We start from the raw sequence: 14,070 nt of genomic DNA, 5'->3' as shown, positions 1-14,070 counted from the left end.
CAATAATTACCACATTTGAGACCAACACCAGGCAAAATTGTAAAGTAAACTTCGGCTGTCCAAAGATTTCCATTACATATTTTTCTTGCCAGTCTTGATGGCATTCCCTGTCAGCATTCTCAACTGTCCAATATCCCCAAATTTTCCACTCCTCTCTCCCATAAAAACTATTCTCAGGAAAGGACTTGAAATTAACCCACACAAGATTTTTTTAATAATAAAAATCTTAATAAAAAGAAATTCTAATAGTGATTAAAACATTAAAGTAAAAGAAGGGACCTCTAAATGTATAATTATGAATATAACTTAGAATATATTAGAAGTATTAAGAAGGAGAAGAATTTCTTAGAATCTTTGAAATCATACCACCCAAGCAGTCTTGTTTCATCTACCCATGAGGTCATAGGTAACTATGGGTAGGTAAGTCACGTAATTTGTTGGATAGAAGATTTATGGCTAAAAGGCACCTTAGAAATAAAAGTAGTACAAATGCCTCATTTTACAGATAAAAATCAAAGAAGCTCAAAGAGGAAAAAAGTCCTCTGATTTCAGAATCAACGACCGATTTCTTCCTTGAACCTCAATATTTATTCTGTTACACAGAATGGCTGACAAGCTTTATTAATACGTTATACTCAGTGTACTTTGTAAAACGTAAAAGTCCCATATAAATGCAAGCAATAATTACTGCTTCACCCTGATCCTAGTGGGAAACCTTCTAGTCCATTACCTAAAATTATGTCTCTTGGTTGTAGATAGCTAATACTTACCATATTGAGGAAAAGTTTGCTTATTCGTATGTTTTGAACAGAAATGTGCAATTTTTTTTCAAAGGCTTTGTTTATATATCTATTTATATAATCACAAGATTCTGCTGTTCTTGTTATGGTCTATTGTGTTAATAATTTTTCTGAAAGTGAGCCAATCTTTTATTCACATTATAAATACTTGGCCACCATATTTTTCTAGAATCTTTGCAAATATTTTATTTTTAATTTTTACACCAATATTCATTAGGGATATTGCTCTATAGTTTTCTTTCTCTGTTTTGACTCTAAATGGTTTAAGTATTATGTCTATATTTGTATCATAGAAGGAACTTGTTAGGATCCCTTCTGTTCAGATTTTTCCAGTGGTTCATGTAATATTGTAATTAATTGTTCTTTGAATACTTGATAATGTTCACTGTAAATCCATCTGGTCCTGGTTATTGTTTTTTTTTTTGTTTGTTTGTTTGTTTGTTTGTTTTTTCCTTTGGGAGTACATTTACGGCACATTTAATTTCTTTCTTTTTTCATTTTATTTATTTTGGAGATTAGGGTTTTTTGATTCTCTTTTTATTGTTAATCTCAACATTTTATGGTTTTATAAGTATTCATCTATTTCCATCAATGCATTATGTAATCAAATTCCAGAGGACCAATGAATGATAAAATATATTACCCATCTCCTGAAAGAAAGGTAATGGACTCAATATTCAGAATGAGACACAGGGGCTATCTAATGTGGGAGTGTGTTCTACTTGAATATGTATATTTTCTATACTTTTTTATTTTTTTAGTGAGAAGAGGCAAAATAAATATTAATTGAAATAAAATTAAAAATAAGTAAGCAGGTTTTATTAAACAGTTATAAACAAGAGAGAATTCAACATAACATTTATTAAAGATCATCTCTCTGCCAGGCAGTATGTGAGGTCTAGGGAGTAAGTGATTCAAAGAGATAAAAACAGTTTGTTAATAGGAGCTATGTTTAGTCAATTAACGGAGAGATGGGGACTCTGGAATTCAGGAAAAGGAAGGAGAGAAAATAAGAATCAAAGGATTTTTGATTCTAATGTTTTCCTAAGAATTGTGAAATCAAGGAAAGACCCAATATCAATTCCAGAAATAGGTTGCCTTTTAGTATGAGTCTACACGGAATATTTTACTTAAAATAGCATTGTAGTTTCAAATGGCACCAGAAAGTTTTAAAGATTTTCTTAAAGTGGGCAGGCTCTATTTTTAAAATGGGTCCTCAACATTTGAGTAATCAGGATTAGAGTAATTTTTAGAAAGAGATTTAAATGGGCTTCAAATGAAAGCACTATCAAAGAGAATGAACTCCTAAAAGAGTTCCAAACACTGAGAGGCAGTGTTTGAGACAAGAAGTATGGAGATGACCCTTGCAGCAGAGAAGAACCAATTTTGAATTTCAAGAAGAATCAGTGCTGGGCATTAGAATGGAAAGGAGCAGGCCTAGAGAGCAGAAACTTGTACTTTAAGTCAGGGTTAGAGGTGAAGGGAACCAAATAACAATACAACAGGAAAAGAAAGGGATTGGAGAGCACTATCATTTTCGATTTTTACTCTAAAAATTTTTTATTCTAAAAAATCTGCCTCATTAATGTCCTCTAAATTTTTTTCCACTATGTGTGTTTGTGAGAGAGTAGACTATAGGTTCAAGGAGAAAGGATGTTTTTCAGTTGTGGTTCTTACTATACTATTTTAATAAATCTCTTCGTTTTGAAATAATTGATTTATATTGACTTACTATTGAAGGCAAGATCACCAATGGGGGCTCATTAGCTATAGTTGTAAGAATGTATACCTACAGAGTACTCTGCAACTTGCAATAAGAGTTATCCTCCAGCTTGCAAACATGTGTATCAAGTTATGGAAGCAGCCCAAAGTCAGGGATATGTAAAAATGAAATGAAATAAAATTCAGTTATTGAATTTGCAAAATAGATGTTACATATAATTGTGGATAGATAGATTTAAAAATAAAAAGAACCTTAGATGACATCTGGTACAGCCTCTCAATTTTATAAGTGAGGAAAGTGAGGAAAGGAAAGTTGGCCACAGTCAGTTTGATGATTTGCTCAAGATTACATAAAGAGTATGTATTTCAATTAATATTCTTGTCAATTGTATCATAGAATGAACTTGTTAGGATCCCTTCTGTTCAGATTTTTCCAGTGGTTCATATAATATTGTAATTAATTGTTCTTTGAATACTTGATAATGTTTGTTGTAAATCCATATTTTGGATTTTGGATTGTCAATCAAATAAGATTGACAAGCATTATTATAATGGTTTTTCTGTCACTAACTCCTCCTTCACTTAATCCAGAACACCATATTTTGTCCCAATGTAGCAAAATCAAGAATTGTGAGTTCAAAAAAAAAAAAAAAAAGCATCTTATTGCTGAAAATCAGGAAACCAATCTGAGTAATTCTTGATTTCCATATCCCTTTAGCCTATGTGAATTCAGTAGCATATTTTTCACATTATTTATCTTGCCTTATGTCTCCTTATACTTTTCTTGTAATGTATCTTTTCTTTCCTGTTCAGTTCTCTTACAACCTTATATACAAAGCAAAGGTCTCTATTCTAGTTCAAAAATTCAACAAAAAACTTGACATATGCTTACATATCAAACATTCTAGTAATGTATATGAGTAAAGTCAGATCTCTAAGGCAATCTGGTCTATTCTACATTCTTATTTGCTTGAGACTTTCATGGATCTATGATTTCATTATTTTGATTACCTCACACCTTCTTCTCTTGTGCTATTTTTGTTCATAATCTTCCATAAATCTTCCATGGAGAAGCAGTGGGGACTTTCTTCTGCTGCTTTTAATATTTCAAAGGTATAAATCTAGCTATTGGGCTGCTTCAACTGTTGTATCTCATTTTCACTCCATTCCTAATCTACATCCTGTTCTGACCATGACTTTTTTTTTGATAATGTCTGTTCTATGCCACTTGCTTTAATGAAATTGTCAAATAAATTGGGGAAAAAAAGTAAAGAAGTCATCCCCAAATTCTATACTCTTCATCTCCCCAAAAGCATGCTTCTAAAGGAGCTAACTTAATCCAAATGATAGTTTACTTCTTTGTTAGATAATAGTAGATAGTAAGATCTAGTCACTAAGGAGATGATAAAATTAAACTGTAAAATGGAAGCCAATCAGAGGCCTTTTCATAGAGAAAAGAAATCAAGACAAAATACTTTCATATGATACTCACTATGTTGTACTCATTTTGTAAAGTGTGGGAAGAGAATCCACATTTTCTTTTGGGAAGAAGAAGCAGAAAGTCTTTTCATTAACAATAATATTCTACTTCCAAGAATGATATGAAACAGAAGATTAAGCAGGAAATTCAGCTATTTTATTGCCCCAAGGCATTATTCATTCTCTTGACACATTATGTTTTTAATTAAAATTGCATGAGTTAATTAAACTGTTCACTCGGCCACTTTGTGTGTGTGTGTGTATGTGTGTGTGTGTGTGTTTCTCCTTTTTTGCATGGATGGCTTTTTGCTCAGTTTTTTTGGGGGAATATAACTAAATTTCAATATATGTCTGGCTTTGTCAGCTCAGATTATAGTAAGTAGTAATACTTTCCATCTCTTTTGACTTCAGAATTTCTAATTCCTAAAATATCTGTATCTTAGAGTGACTTGTGAAGATTATTCTTCTGCCCCCAGCATCAAACTAACACACTGAGGCCTATAGCAAAAGTGTCTTGTAAATTTGATGCAATAAGGTCCCGAGAAAGACAATCAATAAAACCCATTAACATTATAATAAAAAGCTTTCAAAGGCAATGTCATAAAATTAATAGATAGGGGCACACAACATCTATGACAAGGCAAGAAAACATGGATGGCATGTCCATAAGTAAAGCAATGTTTGCGAACAATAAAGCTTGATTAGGGGAAAATAAACAGATTTTTTTTGAGATGATTTAGATTTCCATATAACTTAGATTTGTCAGATATCTCAAAAGGCAAATAACCTCAAAATCTTGAGAATAGCACTGTCAGCCAGACTACTGAACTCTTTGGTCTAGTCCAGGCCCTGAGACTATTAATAAAAGGAACAATGATTGTGAAGTAGTCTATCTTCACCACTACAAAAACCAGGTGACCAACAGCTATTTGGTCTAGAAGAAGAGTGAAGATCTTTTTTTTTTTTTTTTTTTTTGCCAATGGCCATTTAGATATTTGTAACATCATTCATGGGCCATACAAAATTATCAGTTTATAGAACTCAAGATTTCAGTTCCTCAACAAATGTGGTTGGATAAGCAAATGATTTGGGGGTCTTATATGGCTTGCAAAGGGGGAACCCTAATTTAGACAGCAGAAATTCTTTTTCCATTTGGTTTTTCCTATGTAGAATGTTAGGCTTATTTTATGGTTGTGAGACTCATTGAGGAGGATCTATAATATTCTGATGTAATACAAGTACCAAGTCACCTATAAATATCTTTTAAAAGAAATCATTCTTCTATTTGGACTGTACTTAACTTGTTCACCAAAAACTCTATTCATATTTTGTCATTGATTTCCTTTTCCCCCCCAACATTACAGTTATAAAAATGTCTCTTTTTGTTGCATTTTACTATTTACTCATTAGTACTCCAACTCATTCTTGGCTTTAGTACTTCTGACACAGTTGTTACAAGAATGTTTCTAAGACATTTTCGTTCATCCTCAGTACATATCTTACTTGCATCTCCTATGCACAAATTTTACAACTTAGCCTCTGAGTTCCCTATCTATCTACATTGTAGAGCTGCTAGTTTGCTCCCCACTTTTTCTATATTTTTAGAATCATTTCTGATTAAATCTTCAGAATCTCACTCTTAAAGCTTTCCATTTCTCTCCTGCTTATTTCTCCATCAATATATTAGGTCATTGAATTGTGCCTTCACTCTTTATTAATTATTTGAAACCTACTCTCCTCAAGGCCAGAATGCCTAGCCTCAGACCACATCTAGCCTTTTTCCTCTTCTGTTGTGAACCCCATGATAGAAAGGACATCAAAGTCTCTGCTGTTTCTATTTTAGCAGTTAGTTCCAGGTTGTCAACAAAAATCAGAACCAGAATGATTATTTGCACCTGGTATCATCTAACTTCTTAGAAGTTGACTGATTGGGGAAGCTAGATGGTACAGTGAACAGAGAACTGTTCCTGAAGTCAGCAGGACCTGAGTTCAAATCTGACCTTAGACACTTAATACTTCCTAGCTGTGTGACCCTGGACAAGTCACTTAACCCTAATTGCCTTACTAAAAAAAGGAAAGAAAACAAATTAAAAAAAAAAAACTTAACAAAAAGTTGACTGACTCTTTAGACCTTATGGTTTCTTTAGAATGAAGATTTCAGTACTGATGTAAACCAGTTCTTCTACTGCTTTGTTAATTAATTGGCCAATGGATACGGTATTAACAAGGAGCTTAAAATTCCTATACATCACCTAAAAAAAATCATAAGAATCTTCATATACCTTGCACTCCCTTCCCATAGTTGCTACTGAACTGCAATGGAGCCACACAGTCCCAAAGACTATTTTGTATTTCATTTCTTTTGTAAATTGTCATGGCCAAAGTCATCACCTCATAGAGTTAATTCCATTGATAATAAACTTTGAAACTCTGATTTTCATGGTGAAAATGTCAGATTATGGCAGGATGAGAGGTTGGAGACATGACTAGTCTTAAATTTCACTTCCACCATTTACCTATCTGTATGATTTAGAAAAGTGACTTTACTTCCTAGGCCTATTAATATATAAAATAAAGGGTTTGGATGAAATGGATTTAAGGTTCCTCTTAACTTTAGATCTATGTTCTTATGAGAAGAGAATAATACCATAGAAAGATGCAAATGAGGCATTTTTAAACTTGTCATACATGCTTGAGGTATTATAATCCCCATGATTTAGAACCCCTAGGGGATGATTTCCACAAGTTCAAGATAGTCCATGATTTTTCACTCCTAAAACTATAATAGTTACATAACTTATATGCAATCACCTTTAATAGTCAGCTAAATGGAATAAATAGTTCAAAGCAAAGGCATTTACTGAAATGGTGTAATATAAACAAGAATAATAAAACTTTCCCCTGCAAACCTGTGATGTTCTCTCTAACAAATATACCCCAACATCAGTGGATAGAGTGGGCACATATATATGGAGTTCGCAGGAAGCACGTCTCCAGCAAAAGTTTGTCTTAACCCTTTTTATTTCAATTGTGTCTTCTGTGGACAGCAGTACTCCTGGGCTTATTGCTACACTGAGTTTCTTGGATCTGTTCCTCTTCACACATCAGCTCTCAATTTGTAACTTTTATTACTTCTTAAGGGACTATAATTTAACTGTAGAACTCCCCAATATAATTTTCATTTCAAGTTATTATTGTATTTTATACATGATGGAAACAAATTTTAGTTTGAAAATAAGCTATAATAACCAGAACTTGACATTTTAAGTAGCTAGGGCAATATCACATTCTGAACACACCAAAGCTTAAAAACGGAGTTCCTACTAAGAGAAATGTTGTTATTTATACTTCATTCTTGAAGAGGACCATGGCATTAGGGAATGGATGCCATGACAAGCAAATGAATTAGATTTAAGTGAGAGAGGGCCATACAAAGTCACCAACTTTACTTTCTCCTTAGGAGCCATCTGGGTCCAGTGTCAAGACAGATCAAATAACTGGACATGTCCATCCCTCACTTGTGAAATAAGCTGGTAAAGAAAATGACAAACCAATTCAATATCTTTGCTGATAAAATCCCAAAAGGAGACACAAAGTTTTGAAACAAAGAAACAAAACCTTTCTTTGTCCTGGCTCACCAAAATCTAAAAGGCATAAGGGCTGTATGAGATGCATATAGGTCACTCTGACATAGCTTTAAAATTTGCAAATAGAACATTTAATGCTTATAGGTCAACTAAAATATTGGGTATGATTCATTTATAAGTTTTAGAGAGACCTGATGATGTCTCCAAACTATTTATGCCTGTAATAATCTTGCTTGTATGGTAATGATGGGGGGAAAGGGAATTACAAGACCTTCAATGAGATTATAATTGACAGTAATTCTATGACCTTTTAACTTCCTGAGCTTCAATTTTCTTATTGGCAAAATCAGGATAATGATATTTCTAGTATTTATCTTAATGGTTGTTATTAGGAAAATATTTTAAAAACTCAAAAAACTGGTATTTTGGAGAGATTATTAGACTAGAAAGGGAGAAAATCTGGTTGAGTGCTCTGGCTCAGGTGTGTACCAACTATATGACAATGGTCAAGGCATTTTACATCTCTGGTCCTCAGTTTCCTCCTTCATAAAATGGAAATGATTGTTGAACATCTCAGAGGGGGATGGGCAAGTTTGAGTGCAAATAAGATATGAAAAATGTTTGTTTTAAAGTATAACAGAAATGTTAAATTAAGGAGAGGGGAACATTCACCTGTTAGCAATGTTCAGTTCAATTTATTAAGTATTTATTAAGTGCAAGTGCCTCATTGTATAAATCACAGTGCTAGCCCCAAAGAGGTTTATAAGAATTCTAATTTAAAGAGAATTTTAAATTTTGTACAATGCATTCCCAAACTTCATGAGTAGTTAAGCAGAGCATTCAGGGCCTCATTTCTTGCTTTCTTGTTCTGTCTTGGGAGTGATCATTTCATTTGGAAATTTTTCATGCTTTCTCCAAATGTTTACCCAAGATTCTTAACCAGAAATATACAAATAAAAATTTGGAGGGGAGTCATTTATCAGTATAATTTTCCAAGGAAGAGAATGGTCAAATGTGTATGTATACAAATACATATATACACATATATATTGTATATATGTACATGCACATATATAATATGTATATATGCACACATACATTATGTATCATATATATTTGCATATATAGTACATGTTATGTCTACGCATATACATAATAGTCATTAGGAAACACTTCATCTCAGAAATAGCAAAATTATTGACTTTATAAAGTGCTTTAATACCACATTTTAGATACCATGAAAACAGGGAGAAGATAAGGTGTCTGACAGCAAGGCTCTTACACAGCAGCAGCATTACACTGATAACTCCTGGAGCCATTTCGTTTACATGATTCCATTTGATTATTACATTAGGAATGAACTAATATTGTGTTTGGAAGCATTTCCATGAAATATTTTATTTCCAACATAATGCATATTTATAATGTTTTATTCAGAATATAATACACAAGTTAATAAAAGTTTATTAGATTTTAGAGACTGGATGTTTCCCCCTTCATGGTCAAGGCTAAATTCTCTTGACTGTGCACTTTAAAAATGTGCTTATAGCCACTGAGCATATAGGTATATAAAAAAGCATTTTCCTTCATTACTAATTAGGCATTTACATTATGGTCCCCTTTGACTTAATGTAAGAGGAGGTCTTACCAAGGACTGGCAAATTTATTTTTTGAAAAATATTTTGAGAACTATATTTCAACATAAGTTCTTTATTTTGTAATCCTACATATGTTTATGCATTTAAAAACATTATTTTTTAAACAGAATTTTTAAAAGGAAGAGAAACATTATAGCTCAAGCTTTACCAAACTGCCATAGGGATCCGTGACACCCCAAAAGGTTAAGAAGCCTAGAGTGTTCTGATGGACATGCCTCTTTTGAACAATGAGGTGATTCAGGCCAATTACAATAGACTTGCACCCAGAGAGAGACTGGAGGGACTGAATGTGAATCACAACATAATAAATTTACTGTTTGTTTTTTCTTTCTCATTTTTTGTCTTTTTGATCTGATTTTTCTTGTGCAACATGATAAATATGGATAGAAGAATTGTACATGTTTAACATATATTGGATTACTGTCGGGGAGAGGAGGGAAGGGAGAGATATGTACATCATGATAAAGTAGTGAAAGAAAACTTTTGCATAGAAATCTGGTATCGTCTTGAAAAATGTTTAAACACTAGCATTTAGAACTAATCTAATGCAAACAATAGCTTCAATTATTCTATTTTTGCTTTGCTTAAGCTATTTTAATTGTTCATCATAGCACATGAAGTTTCTAGGTATGACAATTAGAATGTAAGTTTCATTTTATTTAGGAACTTCTTATTTCTCTGAACTCACTGTTGAAGTCAAAAGTCCAGTGCACTTCCAACAATACAGATCATTCTATATTCATGTCTGCCCATGCTGCCAAAAGCATGTTCCCAATAAGTTTATCATAGTGGCCAAAATGAAAGACAGTTAATATAATAGGTACTAGACTTGGAGTCAGGAAAAATAAGTTCAAATCACATCTCATATTCTTACTAGTCATATAATCTTGTGCGTCATTTTCTAAGCCTAAGTCTCATCATCTACAAAAAGAGGGGTTTGGACACAGTAACCTGTATGTTTTCTTCCAGATCTAAGACTATGATCCTGTGGACCTCTAAAAATACTGGAAACTTTTCTTACCTTAAAGAGGTTACTGATGGAGCAGTTCTTTGAATATAGCAGATGTTAGAAAAGTATTTAAGTGAATGAATGACACATGAACTGACCCAGAAACCCATAATTTGGTAAATTTATTTATTTATTGCAGACCATCTGTTTAGCTGTGTAGGAATGGGAGCAAGATATTTTGTGAGAAATGAAAGCAATATTTGCAGGGCAATAGGACATTTGAATAGTACATTGTAGTTCACTGCAATCACATAAATATGATGAAACATCCGCTGTGTACTAATCATTCATTCTTTTCCACAAATATTAGGACTTTTGCTTCTCAACTATTAATCTACAGAATTTCTTAAAAAGTATCTGTTCATTTCAGAATGTGAATGTTTTGGGCCATCCAAAAGAATATCTTAATGAAGATTGGTATTTTTATTCAACAAATTCAATACAATTAAAAAACTTGGACAGACCAAGTGCCATTCTACATGAAGCTTCTTTTTGAATCATCATTTATTACTAGTTTTCATCCCAGATGATTATATTGTATACATTTTGCACCTAGTTATATGTTTTGATATGTTCTCTTTGGGAGAAGAAATAAATTTATTTTGGAGCTTATTGAGTTTGAAATTGAGTAGCATACTCAGGTGAGAAGAAAGCAAAGGAAAGTGAAAGCAAATGAAGATAAGAAAAGAGAAGATAAGGGAAGTGAAGGGAAAGAAAGGCAAAACAAGGGAAGAAAATGGAAAGCAAGAGAAGACAAAGAGGAGATGAGGGAAAAAATAGTAAATCAAGTAAAGACAAAGCAAGGAAAGAGAGGATGAGAGAAAATAAAGCAAAACAAGGGAAGGGAAGAAAAAACAAGGAAAGAAAAGGCAAAACAAGGCAAGACAAAACAAGAAAAAAGAAGCATAGTTCCAAATTAGAGAGTTTCAGTCTTTATTACTCCTTTTCAAAACTCTCTAAGTGAGAGGCCTCTGTGAATCCTCCTTCTGGACTCTTCTTGGCCTAGTCTCTATGGAGATTGCAAGGGGGAATTTCCTTTTAGGACTCTTCAACTTTCTAGTTTTCAAATATTGAATCATTTTCTGATTCCAGCTTTAAGAAAGAAAGTTTCACGTACAATCAGCTTTTAATTACACTTTGTTATAAAAATACTTCCTTTATTCCATAAAGTAAAAATAAAATTTAAAAAAAATGAGAGAAAGAAAATAGAAAGAATCAATCCCACTTCGGGTTGTTGAAGGAAAAGATTCTGGAAAGACATTTAATTTTGAGGTCTTTATGTCCTAATATATGGTCAATTTTTCTGTAGGTTCCATGAACCTTTCTGTTCTGTCACCATGCAGTTTTCTCCAGAAATCTATCATACCTAATTTTTTCTAATATTCTGTTTACCTCTTTAATTTCTTCCTAATTTGTTTTGTGATTTATTTAAATCTGAGAGTGCAAGATTGAGATCTCCTGCTATTATAGTTTTGCTGTCTATTTCTTCTCGCAACTCTCTTAACTTCTCCTTTAGGAAGTTAGATGCTATACCACTTGATGCATATATGTTTAATACTGATATTGCTTCACTGTCTATAGTACCCTTTAGCAAGATATAGTTTCCTTCCTTATCTCTTTTAATTAGATCAATTTTTGCTTTTGCTTGATCTGAGATAAGGATGGTTACCCCTGCTTTTTTTACTTTACCTGAAGCATAATAGATTCTGCTCCAGCTTTTTACCTTTACTCAGTATGTATCTCTGTGTTTTAAATGTGTTTCCTGTAAACAACATATTGTAGGGTTCTGACTTTTGATCCAGACTGCTATCCGCCTCCTCTTTATGGGAGAGTTCATCCTATTCACATTTATGGTTAAAATAACCAATTCTGTATTTCCTGCCACCCTAATATCCCCAGATTATACTTTTCTTTTTCTTGCCCTCCTTCCCTCCTTCCCTAGTATTAAACTTATTGGTCCCATTTGTGTCACATAGCTCTCTCTCTTTAGTATCCCTCCCTCCTCCCTTTGAATCCCTTCCCCTTTCTTGTACCCTTCCCTTATTACTCTTTTTCCTTTTCCCTTTTCCTCTCCCACTTTTTAATGAAGTGAGAGAAGATTCTCTGTAAAACAAATATGTCAATTATTTCCTCTTTGAGCCAATTCTGATGAGAGTAGGATTCACACAATGTTCCTCCCCCTCTCTAAGTTCCCTCAGATATGATAGGTTTCCTTTGCCTCATCGTCACATGTAGTTTCCCCCTTTTTATCTCCCCTTTTCCCTTTTTCTGACACTATCCCCTTTCCATTTCTACTTCCCATTTTTATGTTATATCAATAAAAACAAATTATACATATGGTTTTTATGTATATCCACAACAGAAATACAGTTCTCAAGAGTTCCTTTTACCTTTTTCTACTTCTCTTGAGTCCTGTTGTTGGAGATCAATTTTTTTGTTTAAGTCTGGTTTTTTCCTTAGAAACAAAGGAATTCCTCTGTTTCATTAAATGTCCATCTTCTTCCATGGGAAAAAATACTCAGCTTAGCTGGGTAGTTTATTCTTGGCTGCATTCCAAGTTCTTTTGCCTTTCAGAATATCTGATTCCAGGCCCTTTGATCCTTTAATGTTGAGGCAGCCAGATCTTGTGTGACCCTTATTGTGGCACCTCGGTATTTGAGCTGTTTTTTTCCTGGCTACTTGTAAAATTTTTCTTTAGTCTGAAAATTCTGAAGTTTGGCCACAATATTCCTCAAAGTTTTTATTTTAGGGTCTTTCTCAGAAGGTATTCGATGAATTATTTCAATGCCTTTACCTTCTGGTTCTATTACTTCTGGGCAGTTCTCTTTGATGATTTCCTGTAAAATAGTATCTAGGCTCTTTTTTTCATCATAATTTTCGGGTAGTCCAATGATCCTCAGGTTATCTCTCCTACATCTATTTTCCAGATCTGTTGTTTTTCCAAGTAAATATTTGACATTTTTTTCCAATCTTACATTTTTTTGGTTTTGCTTGACTGATTCTTGATGTCTCAATGAATCAGTCATTTATTTCTATTTGTTCAGTTCTGATTTTTAGTGAGTTATTTTCTTCATTAGCTTTTTTTACTTCTTTTTGTATATATCCAATTGAGTTTTTAAAAGAGTTGTTTTGCTCTATGGAATTTTTTTCCATTTCACTAATTTTTTTTTAGTGAGTTATTTTTTTTTCCAGTTCACAAATTCTGTTTCCCTGCACTTCTTGGGAGTTTTTTACCTTTTCCAATTCACATTTCAGGAAGTTGTTTTCTTTTTCCACTTTATCAAATTTTTCTTTTAGTGAGTTATATGCTTTTTCTGTACGCTCTTGCATAGCTTCTCTTTCCTTTCTCCATTTTTCTTTTAATTCTCTTTTAAGGTTTTTAATAGTCTCTTCTAGGAGAGCCTTTTGTATTGGGGAACAACAATTGTCTGGAGACTGTCTGCTATTAGTCTCTTCAGGGTTGAAAAGCTGTTCTCTTTCTGTGTAGAAACTATCAATCGTTCTTTTGATTTTTTTACTCATTTTGTTAAAGCCTGTAAGGTCTGCCTTCAGAGCCAGGAGGTTACCAGCTTCCTCTGCAGAGCAGTGAAAGTTGTATAGACGGGTAGCTGTCCTGCCAGCCAGCTACAAAAAGCAATGAGGTACTGGAGTGCTCTGGGAAAGAGTTCCCCACCAGGGAGTAACTCAGGCCTGCAGGGCGCAGCTGGGAAAGTGCCCTGCAAAGAACCCCCACGTGTGAGATAACGACTGCCCTGGGGCTAGAAGTTGAGCAGTGAGAGTTTTACTACCCCAAGCCAAAGCCCATCCCTGGGGCT

This window comes from Antechinus flavipes, chromosome 1, assembly GCF_016432865.1.
Source record: "Antechinus flavipes isolate AdamAnt ecotype Samford, QLD, Australia chromosome 1, AdamAnt_v2, whole genome shotgun sequence".
Taxonomy (NCBI): Eukaryota; Metazoa; Chordata; class Mammalia; order Dasyuromorphia; family Dasyuridae; genus Antechinus; species Antechinus flavipes.
The sequence above is the reverse complement of the archived record's forward strand: the minus strand, read 5'-3'. Positions refer to the sequence as shown.